The 12,392-nt window shown below is 40.7% G+C and overlaps 1 pseudogene; it reads left to right on the plus strand.

Annotated features, from left to right (window-relative positions):
- Positions 1–2,194: 2,194 nt before the first annotated feature.
- On the plus strand, positions 2,195–7,868 carry LOC125072785 (annotated as a pseudogene).
- The last annotated feature ends 4,524 nt before the right edge of the window (positions 7,869–12,392 follow it).

Here is a 12,392-nt window from a genome sequence, read left to right on the forward strand (position 1 = left end):
TACGTTTTTTATGCTAAAAGTGTGCTAAATTCTTCCATGTATCTTTTTATAAAAATAGAAATTGTAATAGAAGTTTATTTGCGATTTATAGCCTTTAGCGTTATTTGACTAATTACTATGAAAGAAGTTTTTATACTATCCATTTTGTTATTACTCACCGCGTGACAGCTGTGCAGATCATCAATTTCTATACCGTTCAATTGATGGCTATAGAAATTGGTAAATACATCCACATTATAACTACATATAAGACAATGTATATACAAAGACAGGACACGTAGAGATATATTTCGAACAATGCTAGTACATACATAATATAATACGTATTAATTATTAATGTAATGTATGTAAATATAAAATTATTTTAATATTGCAATATTTATAAATTTTTACATCGGTATTAGTTTTTTTCATTTTATTCATAAAGCATATGTATATAATAGTACTAATAAGATAAGATTTACACAACTACCATATTTTATTAATGTTTAAATACATGTTAGCGATACCTTTATGATAGATATGGTATCACTATAAAGTATAGAACAAAGTCGCTTCCCGCTGTCCGTCTGTCACTATGTATGCTTAGAACTTTAATCGATAGAGGTTTTTTTAATAGATAGAGTGAGTCAAGAGGAAGGTAAAAGTCCGCGATGGTACATACCTATATATCTCTATCTCTTAGGGATAATCCACAATAACCATTTTTTATTCTTTACTTTTTACGAGAAATAATGGCTTATACAATAAAGTACCTTAAATGGATTATGCATTTAATGTAGATCAATATGGTCCTAAACTGACTGATAACACTGTGAACGATGTACTTATATAAAGACATTCTGTAATAGATATATTTAGTATCAGCATTGCACCCGTATGAAGCCGGGGTGGGTAGCTAGTATATTATTATAATATGGCTTTGAGTATTAATTTATTTAAGTGAGCTCACAATTCCCAAAAGCGCTTTTAAAACCTCGTGTTACATTATTTATTTTTTAATTTACTTAATAGGAAGTCAAGTCGATACATAAAATACTTTGCATGACGTATCATTTGACGATTATAATAATTGTTTACAATGGCAGGATCACAGACCAAAGTATTGAATCACCGGGTCGAAAGTTAGATAAAACCGGCAAGAAAGTTACTCTATTCCTCCAATATTGGCAAACAAACCAAATTTAATTATATATTATTTCTCCGGCTGAAAATGAACGAATACTAAAAGTTTATTCTCATTGGGGTAAGTTTTTTTTCTGCTGAACCTAAATATGAAGACGCATACCATGCTCTAACCTTTATTGACTTTGCTATGCTGGAAATTACCTTTACTTCTTCTCGTACTTATACAATTATGTCGCTGGTTCTTTGACAAGAAATGTAAATATACTCACGTTGCTCAATATCCCGAAGTTAGTCTCGAATTTCGAATTAAAATTCGTACGTACCTATATATTTTTTATAATGTATTATATCTAGTAGTAGTCTAAAAGTACTCTACTACTACTACTACTACTACTACTACTACTACTACTACTACTACTACTACTACTACTACTACTACTACTACTACTACATAAGTACAGTAGTGGTCACAATAACTTAATTTGAATTTTGAAAAAAATGTGCGATTTATATGTTATATAATACTAAATAATACTTATAGCTAATATTGAAAAAATGTGCGATTTATATGTTATATAATACTAAATAATACTTATAGTTAATATTATATCCTTATACTGGCGCGTATCGACGCACTATTTGCACAATGTATATAATATTTTATTTCTGTTGCATCAACTTATTTATTGAAAATATACTTTCAATAAAATGTTTTCCTGTGACTTTAATCTTTAATTGAGACATTTAAATATAAAAAAAATTAGAATTTGACAATTAACAATATTATGCTTTAGTAATGTATTGTACAGTAAACATTTAAAGTTACTTAGTGGTAGGCCTTTGTGCAAGCCCGCCTGGGAGGGTCATCCATACCACCCACCATATTCTACCGCCGAACAGCTAAAAAATAATATATTTAGTTTTTTTTTATTTGTTTTATTTATCCACTATTTTGTTTCAAAAATGTAAAAAAGGAAAAAGTAATCAGTCCTTTCAGATATGTCATTGAAAATGTACCTCATCTCAACCCGTGTCTCATAAACGGCACCCTTCACCGTAAAATTGTATTAAGGGGGCGCACACGCGCGAACGAGCGCTGATTGAAAACGAATTGCTTGTTATCAGCGGGTCGCACGCGCGACGCAAATGGATCCGCCGCGAGTAGTTCTGGAGCCGCAGTTCGTTGAGAACCGTCCAATGGTAAACTCGAAGGAAGGCGATGCAGGAGTACAGCCAGTCCACTGGGCTGACGGCCTTTGCTTTGGTCTATTTGACATTTTTCTTGGACAACGTTCTACTCACTGTACTCGGTTAGTGCCATATGTTATAGATTTTAGCCCAGTTTCATATTATTAGCAAGACAAAAAATACTACATATACATGTAAATAATGCACATGAGATAGATTATACGATACGTATAGTATTATCTTCGTGTTTGAGATATATATGAATGGAAAAAATACATAAAGTAGAATGGTCTTAATTTTCAATACCTGAAGTTTTAATATGTCAACATACTATCACAGGCACATGCCTTACACCATGGGCTATTCACGTACTACCATTATATTAGTATGTTTTTTAACTGCCAGTTGATTTCATCAGATTAGAATGATAGAACTGAAACTTTGTCGTCTCCAGTGCCCATAATCCCGGATTGGGTGCGCGGCGAGTCGCTGGCTCTGTGGTCGGAGCACGGCACGCCGCTCGCCGCGCTCCTCAACACCACCGTGCGCCACATCACCGACGAGGACGACGGTAAGTGTTAGCATTTTCTATCAAGTCCTTCGTATAAATAGGTTGTTTTATGTAACACGTTTAGGTGATGTGCTGCTTGGCATCTGTATGTATATTTAAGCTTCTCCTACATAGAACGAGCTATTATAATCTTTTACTCCTAAACAAAAATTTCTAATAACTTATCGCACGAACTTATACGTAGTTTAGTCCAATAGCGGGTAGACTGCGATTCGGGTAAAATATATGTACATAGGAGTTAATTAAATTTAATGAATTCTTTTATGTGAGCCGAAATGGCCCAGTGGGTAGAACGCGTGCATCTTAACCGATGATTTCGGGTTCAAAACCAGGCAGGAACCAATGAATTTTCATGTGCTTAATTTGTGTTTATAATTCATCTCGTGCTCGGCGGTGAAGGAAATCATCGTGAGGAAACCGGCATCTAATTTCAACGAAATTCTGCTACATGTGTGGCGTGTGTGGTGGAATATGCTCCAAACCCTCTCCTCGAAGGGAGAGGAGGCCTTAGCCCAGCAGTGGGAAATTTACAGGCTGCCAACGTAATGTAAATGTAATGAATTCTTTTATTATTCAAAAATATATTAAGCCGGGTCGCTCGACAGCTGATTCGAGCACAGACTACAGACAGACAGATGTGCTATGTGTGAAAAAAATCACAAAATTTTATAATTTTATTCTGTGATTCATCAAGCCTTTGAGTGTGAAATACGAATTCTGAATTGTGACTTAAAACATAATATTTTTTGAACTCAGCATATCGAATTGTATTCAGTGAGCGAACATCGATAAAGAGAAGATCGACTAAAAGGTACCTGTTACCTGTCTCCTAGTCCTTATAACTTTATCTGTGATATTTGTTCCGTAATCTATGACAGGAACGAAGCATTTGCTTGTTAGACCAAAGACTAAGTAATTATCGAGAACCACATCGGCTCTGTTTCAGGTAAGGGCGTGGGCACGTCGCAGGCGGTGGTGGGCGCAGTGCTGGGGGCGAAGGCGGCCACGCAGTTGGCGCTGTCGCCCGCGGCGGCGTCGCTCACTGCCGCGCGCGGCCCCGTCGTGGCGCTGCGCCTCGCCACGGCTCTGTTGGCCACGGCCGCACTGGGTATACAACTAACATGGTTTTGAAATCGGTCGGCAAACGGGCAAATAGACCACTCGATGGTAAGTTGTTACTATCGCCCGTGGACATTGGCGGACCACACAACTAATGTTTGGCCAAAATTAACTAATTAATTAAAATAAAACTACGGTTGTTCCTCCTAAAAACTCATCATTCCCAGCCAATAAACATTTTTGTTACTCAACTTCCTACGATATTATGTTAAAAATTCAGATCCCACATTATGGCGGCATTTATTTCACCTCGAAAAACAATGCACGTCACATTCCAGTAATCCATTGCCGCTGCGACGGGAATGTTAATTTGCAGAGCATTAGGAGTGAGTACTTTAAAATGAACACAGACAGTTTATTTGTTGTTAGTGAGCACTCACGACATACAAAGTCATACTCACATAATATATTCACTTCAAATTCGATAAAAACTGTGTTCAAATATGCTCATACGAGTACTTTGAAAATAACATCTTTTACATAATAAATTTAACTTAATACCTTCACTCGGCAGTTGGGCTTTGTGTAAGTTCGTTCGGGAGGGTACCTGCATTGTTCGCAGATTAGTCATTGACTCGTTTAAGGACGAATTCTAACATCACGTCTAGATGTTCTAAAGAACATTTCCGATGGACAGCCAGTAGGTAACGTTATATTTTGTCTTGTTGTCGTCAAAGTATTCGGGTGGTGCGCCGGGCGCGACACAGGCGGCGCGCTGTGCGCGGGCGCGGGGCGCGTGGCTCACGGCGGCGGCGCGGCGCTGGGCGGCGTGGCGGGGCTGGCGCTGGCGGCGCGCGTGCTGCCGCCCGAGCGCTCTCACCGAGCGCTGGGCGCACTTCTTGGAGCCGTCGCACTGGGTACGTTATCACTGTGCTTAAATTTTTTTATATACTACTCTCTTTTTTATAATTTCTGTGAGATTCCTGAATGATAAAAGTTCACTTTATATTTATTGTATAATTATCAACTCGGAACTATAATCGTTGGTACAGGAGTGTTGGTGGGATACCCTTTCGGAGGCGCCGCGTACAAACTTTGGAGTCTAGCCGCTCCCTTCCAGCTCATAGCCGTCGCCTTATTGATCAACCTCGGTGAAAAGAAATACTATTCTTAAATATTTGTAAAATTGTTTACATAAAGCGCACAATACTTTATTGAGTTATTTGCAGGTCTGCAGTACTTGCTCCTTCAAAAAGAGGAACAGGAGAATATGGTGAGTATAAGCTGAGTCGATCGTACAAACTAGGTACCCACTGAATGTTATTACAAATAATGGATTACATCTCGTTAATGTAAGTATGAGGTGTTCATATCTCCCTATATTTCCGGTATAAGATACAAACTTACGAGTGTGCGGCCACGTCTTCGCCAACCTACTTATGATACTCCCTATATTTTATTTTATTCTATGGCAGAAGTATCCTTCATTTGAATCACCTCACATGAACATCCCTTTACCGTCAAATGATTTCCTCAAGTCTGTGGAGGTCAGCAGGCAGTCGCTCTATGTGAAGCTAGTATCCAACACTTGATTATGGATAAGTCGACAGGAATTTAGATACAACGAAATACCATAACCCTGGCGTTATTGGGCCGGAGAAGCTGGGCAGAAGGCTGGAACGAGTAGTAATTGTTCTTCTTGGCTGATTCAGAGTACAAGCGACATGGAAGGCTCGCACGGCGCGGCTACAGGCGCGCGAGTGATGTGGGCGGAGGCACGCCGCGACGCGACGGGCGCATGTGCGGGCGCCGTGCTGCTGACCACCAGCGTCATGGCGGCGCTCGAGCCTTGCCTGCCGCTGTGGATCATGCACAAGTTTCATCCTGAGGTACTGTTTCTACGTTCGCGATATTTTTGAGGGGTGATGATTTTAATATTTCACATTAAACATTGAAAACTAATTTCAGTTGACCTGACTGATCATCTGCCCATAAGTACTCACAAGAAATTATTCTTTTCGATGATTAATTGTTACAAATAAGTATTATATCCTATTACCGATACAGGGACAATCGATGGATGTGATATTAGTTTTTTTCAAAATGTATATTATATGATATTTTATAGCTCAGGGCGTCTCTGCAAGATCATTTAAATGAAAATAATCTGGAATAATTTACGATTTAGCAACGAGTTTAGTCTAAGACCCAGCTCCGCTGAGTAATACATGTTTGAAACGACCGACAGCGCTGGGCGCTGGGCGCGGTGTTCCTTCCCGACAGCGTGGGATACCTGGTGGCTGCGAGCTCACTGGGCGCTCCGGCGCGGCGTATCGGGCCCGAACGCGTCGCCGTCACCGCCGTGGCGTGTGTCGGCGTCGCCGCACTCTTGGCTCCGCTCGCTCCCTCGGTGCGTCCGCATACTGCTACCCTGACCGCGTATTACCTATGTATATGTAACTGTCCGTCCGTAAAGCGACCTGGAGTCTCAAGTCACATCGTCCTAGATAAATGTCCACCCTGATGAACTTACGAAATATATTTACAGAGTTTAAAACACACACTGAATAGCGTATTCACACCATAATTTTATTTGCCATGAGATGATAGCGTCACCGTGTGCGAAGGTGGGGTGGGTGTCGCTGCCGCAGGCGCTACTGGGCGCGGGGCTGGGCGCTGCGGACGCGGCGCTGGTGCCGGCCGTGCTGGCGCGCCGCCGCCGCGCGTTGCCGCACCGCGCCGCGCTCTTACAGGCCGCCTCGAGTGCCGCTTACGCTATAGGTATTTAAAAGTGGAAAGAAAATTATATTAACAGTAAATGACCTCGAAGCGGGTGCGGTTAAATTCTCGTAATTGAGATGCTTAATCGCCAGGCCCGGTGGTTGGCGGGCTGGTGTCGTGGTGCGCGGGTTTCGAGTCCGCGCTGCGTACGCTGGGTGTGGCCAACTTGCTGTACTCCGTCTGCCTGTACCGCGCGCTGGCGGCGCACCCATTATCCGAGCAGGTGACCTCTCCTCATTCCACTCATATTATACGAATAATTCAACATACGATTATTATGTATTGGGTAATTGTTAAAGGTCACCATTGCAATTTGACTAAACTCAATAATATTATAAAAATAAATCATTTAAATACCTCCAAAATACCTACGAGTATATTCAAATTAGCAAAACATATACAATTACATGCGATGGAACTATTGTACTACTTATATATTAATAGTAAAGTATAGTATTATAAGTTACTTGTTTAGCTCGTGGGACAAAAAGCTAACTTATAATCTCGAGGACCTGGCTCCAAAGTACGGGTTCCATCTATTCAAAAGTTATGGGTATTTTTTTGTTGAGAAATTTTCGGGAAACTACTGAACTCTATTCGGAAAAGGGAATTCGCAGTTTTTGCACTTTTGTGGAGCCTTTGGTCCTGGGCTTCAATTGTTTCCGATCGTATCGGATCTACTGTCCCATCGAATTAGGGCACTGATGAAAAGGAGAGCGTTTGCGCAAACATTTGTAACAGTCTCTTGAGAATGCCTGTCTCGCAGTGACGTATCGTGGTCTGGAGGACTTCATTATCGTAAGTGATTAACAATAAAAACCGGTGTAGGCTGTATCTATCAGTATGATAAAAGTTGGATGTATATGTATCGACGTACATAATACGTATTCTAGTAATCTGTATTTTATTTGTGCGTAATACTATCCGCTCGGTGCTCGGCGGCAGTGGGGCGCCAGCGCGACGCCGGACGACGACAGCGAGGCGGAGGGCGAGGAGATGACGCCGCTGGAGCCGAGCAAGCGGCCGCTGCCGTGACTCGCGTCTCGCAACACAACTCGTAACTCGTTCCTTTAGCGACATCTACACGCTATGTATTCTGTTGAAAAATTTAATATAAAATCTCCTATACTTAATAAATAAACCTTGTTTTTTTTTTCATATTCTATACATTCGTCCATCGTTATTCCGATTGAGCTGAACTCGTGCTTGTACGAAGGTAGCGCATATAATTTAATAATATAATTTTACGTGAATAAATTATTATTTTGTCTTCCACGGAAAATATTTGACCACAGTGGTCAGAGGTTAGACTGTTTATAATTGATACGTAATAGTTTTGATAGTGATAACATACATTGTGAAGTCGGGCCGGTGAATCTGTTTCGTTAAATGAAACTTACCATGGATTCTTTTAACAAATCAACGTTGAAATCAACACTCGCAATCACAAATTTAATTATTTTACAACTAGTTTTAAGAATACTTTTCATATCAAATTAAAAAAAACTCTTAGGAGAACGGTACACGCAAAATATAACGTAGGTATCGCTGAAATTCTCTACAGGATAGTTTACCAGTACGTTCGATAGAGGGAGTTAAAAATTATGCAATTGGATTACCAGTTTTTTGGCAGATCGGAGCATCAAGGTCGTTGTCGACGGTGCATGCTCTGACTTAAAATTCGTCAATGCTGGTGTTCCACAAGGCTGCGTTCTATCACCCACTCTGTTTCTTCTGCATATCAATGACTTGTTGCAAATCAGTAACGTTCACTGCTATGCAGACGACAGCACCGTAGACACCTCATACACCGGCCGTGCTAATATTTCTAGGGAAAACGTCGAAGAAAACCGGAACAAACTTGTGTCTGAAATCGAGTCTTCGTTAAACAAAGTCTCGAACTGGGGTCGGCTAAACCTAGTCCATTTCAACCCCAAAAAGACGCAAGTTTGCGCGTTAACTGCTTAAAAAACACCATTTGTCGTATCTCCACGATTCGAGAACATTCCATTAGCCGCCACAGCTGGTATCGGAATACTTGGCGTCGATGTTTCGAGCATCGTTCAGTTCCGCGGTCAATTGGAAGGCAAAGCCAAATTGGCATCAAAAAAGCTCGGTGTGCTCAGCAAGGCAAGACAGTATTTCACGTCGGCCCATCGTCTAAGACTATACAAGGCGCAAATTCGGCCTCACATGGAATACTGCTCTCACCTCTGGGCTGGTGCTCCCCAGTACCAGCTCCTTCCATTTGACCGTATCCAACGTAGAGCGGCTCGAATTATCGCCGATCAAGCCCTTTCCGATCTGCTTGATCCTTTGGCTTTGCGTAGAGATGTTGGATCGCTCTGCATCTTCTACAGAATTTATCACGGGGAATGTTCCGAGGAATTATTTGGATTAATCCCGGCTGCTGAATTTCACCTTCGGGCATATCGTCAAAATTCCAAATATCACCCGCATCACCTAGATGTCCGAAAATCCAAAACAGCGCGATTTTGAAGACATTTTCTGCCTCGCACAACCACTCTGTGGAACCAGCTTTCGCCGGCGGTTTTTCCGAACCGATACGACTTGGGAACCTTTAAGAAAAGAGCGTACTCTTTCCTGAAAGGCCGGCAACGCACCTACAAGCCCCCCGGTGTTGCAGATGTCCATGGGCGGTGGTAGTCACTTTTCATCAGGTGAGCCTCCTGCTCGTTTGCCACCTCTGTCATAAAAAAAAAATGTATGTATATAATGTATTACATTTTTTGAGAAGGTTTGGAGCATATTCCACCACGCTGCTCCAATGCGGGTTGGTGGAATACACATGTGGCAGAATTTCGTTGATGTCACATGCAGGTTTCCTCACGATGTTTTTCTTCACCGCCGAGCACGAGATGAATTATAAACACAAATTAAGCACATGAAAATTCAGTGGTGCCTGCCTACGCTTGGACCCGAAATCATCGGTTAAGATGCTCGCGTTCTAACCAATGGGCCATCTCGGCTCTCGTATATAATATAATATGAATAAATTATTATAACAGATTTCTGTGTCAAAGACCCTTTATTTAGCCGTCTAACGTACCTACCGTACTATCAAACTGATAAAACACAATACGATTTAGACACAGATAATTTGATTACTTTGGATTGATTTGATATATGCCGAACAATTTATCGTAAAAAAAATGACTCGTAATGCTTTATTGTACACCAATAAGAAAAAAAAACCATACAAAACAGCCTAAAACAATAGCATACAATTTTGGAGACCTTTCGCTCCATAGCGATGTCTTCTAGACAACCAACGGGTAGGTTAACTCGTAGGATACGAGATTGGTGGTGATCTAATAGTTTTATTTTTTTTAGCATTAGCAGCCTGTAAATTTTCCCACTGCTGGGCTAAAGGCCTCCTCTCCCTTTGAGAAGGTTTGGAGCATATTCCACCATGCTGCTCCAATGCGGGTTGGCGGAATACACATGTGGCAGAATTTCGTTGAAATTAGACACATGCAGGTTTCCTCACGATGTTTTCCTTCGCCGCCGAGCACGAGATGAATTATAAACACAAATTAAGCACATGAAAATTCAGTGTGCCTGCCTGGGCTTGAACCCGAAATCATCGGTTAAGATGCACGCGTTCTAACCACTGGGCCATCTCGGCTCTACTAACCACTGGGCCCATATAAAATAAAATTAATCTAAAACTAATAAATAGATATAAATATGAAATACACATATTGTCAATCGTTAAATCATTTTATGAAAACATATAAAACTATAAGTTTATAATATAAATACACACTTTGTATATAATAAGCACGAAAAAAACCTTAAGACTTCAAACATAACAAGAAAAAAAAAGAAAAATACAAAAACTAATAAAAATAAAATAAATTATTGTTGATAAGGCATTTGAGACCAAAAGTGATCTTTTTCAATTTTTTTAAAAATATTTTTGAATTAAAGGAATGCCGTTCCAGAGCTCAATAGCCTGAATTGTAAAATTATTATTATAAAATGTTGACATATGTTCGGACACCCTTTTAATCCATCTTTTCAAAGAACGAAGCACTTCTCCATAAATCTTGTACGCTCTTCTTAACATCACACACAGTAAACTAGCTTAACGCGTACGAAGACTAAAGAGGAGTCGAAGTCGTGGACAGTAAGTGAAGACTACGCGTTTAGCTGAACTATCAAATGAGTTGGAAGAAGAACAAAAATACTGATTTAAGATGAATTCTGAGAAGATTTACCAACTCAAGAGAAGAAGAGAAGAAGATTTACCAACTCAAAACTACAAGAAAATTTCTCGAGACTGTTGTCTCGAGAAATTTTTTATGACGGAAAAAACTGTGTAAGGGTCGCCGATCTCTAGTGAAGTTTGAATATGGCGTCGTTGTGCATCCCTACATAATAAATTGCAGTGACTAGCTGGCTTATGATTTACCTAGCTTTATCATAGTTACTTACTATGATTTTCGTCAGTCATTTAATTTATATTTACTTTAAGCAACTTTTTTCCTGTATATGCACTACTTTTTATATCTTTAGTAAACCAGGGAGCAGGAAGGTGTTGTAACTTCAGTGGGGGAATCGGCGCTTGAACAAAAACATCAACCACACCTTCAATACAAGACACCGACCAAGTCTCCACTGCTACATAAACAGCCTGTAAATTTTCCCACTGCTGGGCTAAAGCCTCCTCTCCCTTTGAGGAGAAAGTTTGGAGCATATTCCACCACGCTGCACCAATGCGTTTGGTGGAATACACATGTGGCAGAATTTCGTTGATGTCACATGCAGGTTTCCTCACGATGTTTTTCTTCACTGCGGAGCACGAGATGAATTATAAACACAAATTAAGCACATGAAAGTTCAGTGGTGCTTGCCTGGGTTTGAACCCGAAATCATCGGTTAAGATGCACGCGTTCTAACCACTGGGCCATCTCGGCTCACTGCTCCACTGCTAACCAAACAATATTTCGGCCAGTACATAGTTGCTTAACATCCATTCTAGCAAATTTACGCCGCAGAGGTATCTTACGGCCTGGCAACGGAGATCGGCGGTGCGAACGGCGAAGCGAACGGCGAATCGACAATTCGCGCGGCAACGGCGAATCAATATTACGCTTAAATAAATAAAAAAAAAAAGTCGTTTGTTGGCCACGGACAGTGACGTTCGCCGCCGCGACCAGTAAGGACGTTCGGCGGCAAAATGTATGTATCGAAATTATCTCGATATTGTTTAGACAGTAATCGTTTTTTGGTTCAAGACCTAATATTTGGAAGAGATTGTGGAGTACATGATTTGAACAAGAATCGGGGTATTGACGGGGAATTCCACAAGAAATACGAGAGTTACAGAATATATCCAGAATTTTTTTTTCTGATATTCTAGAATGAGTATTAAAATAGGTGGTCTAGCTAATATTTCTGCAATAAAAGCTTCTGTATTCATTTTTCGCCGCGAAAAAACTACATTCGTTTGATCACAGCACCTATTCGCCGCGACTACCGCCGAATCCGTAGCTTGCTACGTACTGATTCACAGCTTTGTTTTGCTCGCCCGTCGCGCCGCAAGTCGCCCGCGCGATTCGCTCGGTACTATTTGCCAGTCGCTTCGCCGGTCGCCGTTGAGCGTGGCATGATTAGTACATTGCTATACGTTTATTTC

Source organism: Vanessa atalanta, chromosome 22, assembly GCF_905147765.1.
Source record: "Vanessa atalanta chromosome 22, ilVanAtal1.2, whole genome shotgun sequence".
NCBI lineage: Eukaryota > Metazoa > Arthropoda > Insecta > Lepidoptera > Nymphalidae > Vanessa > Vanessa atalanta.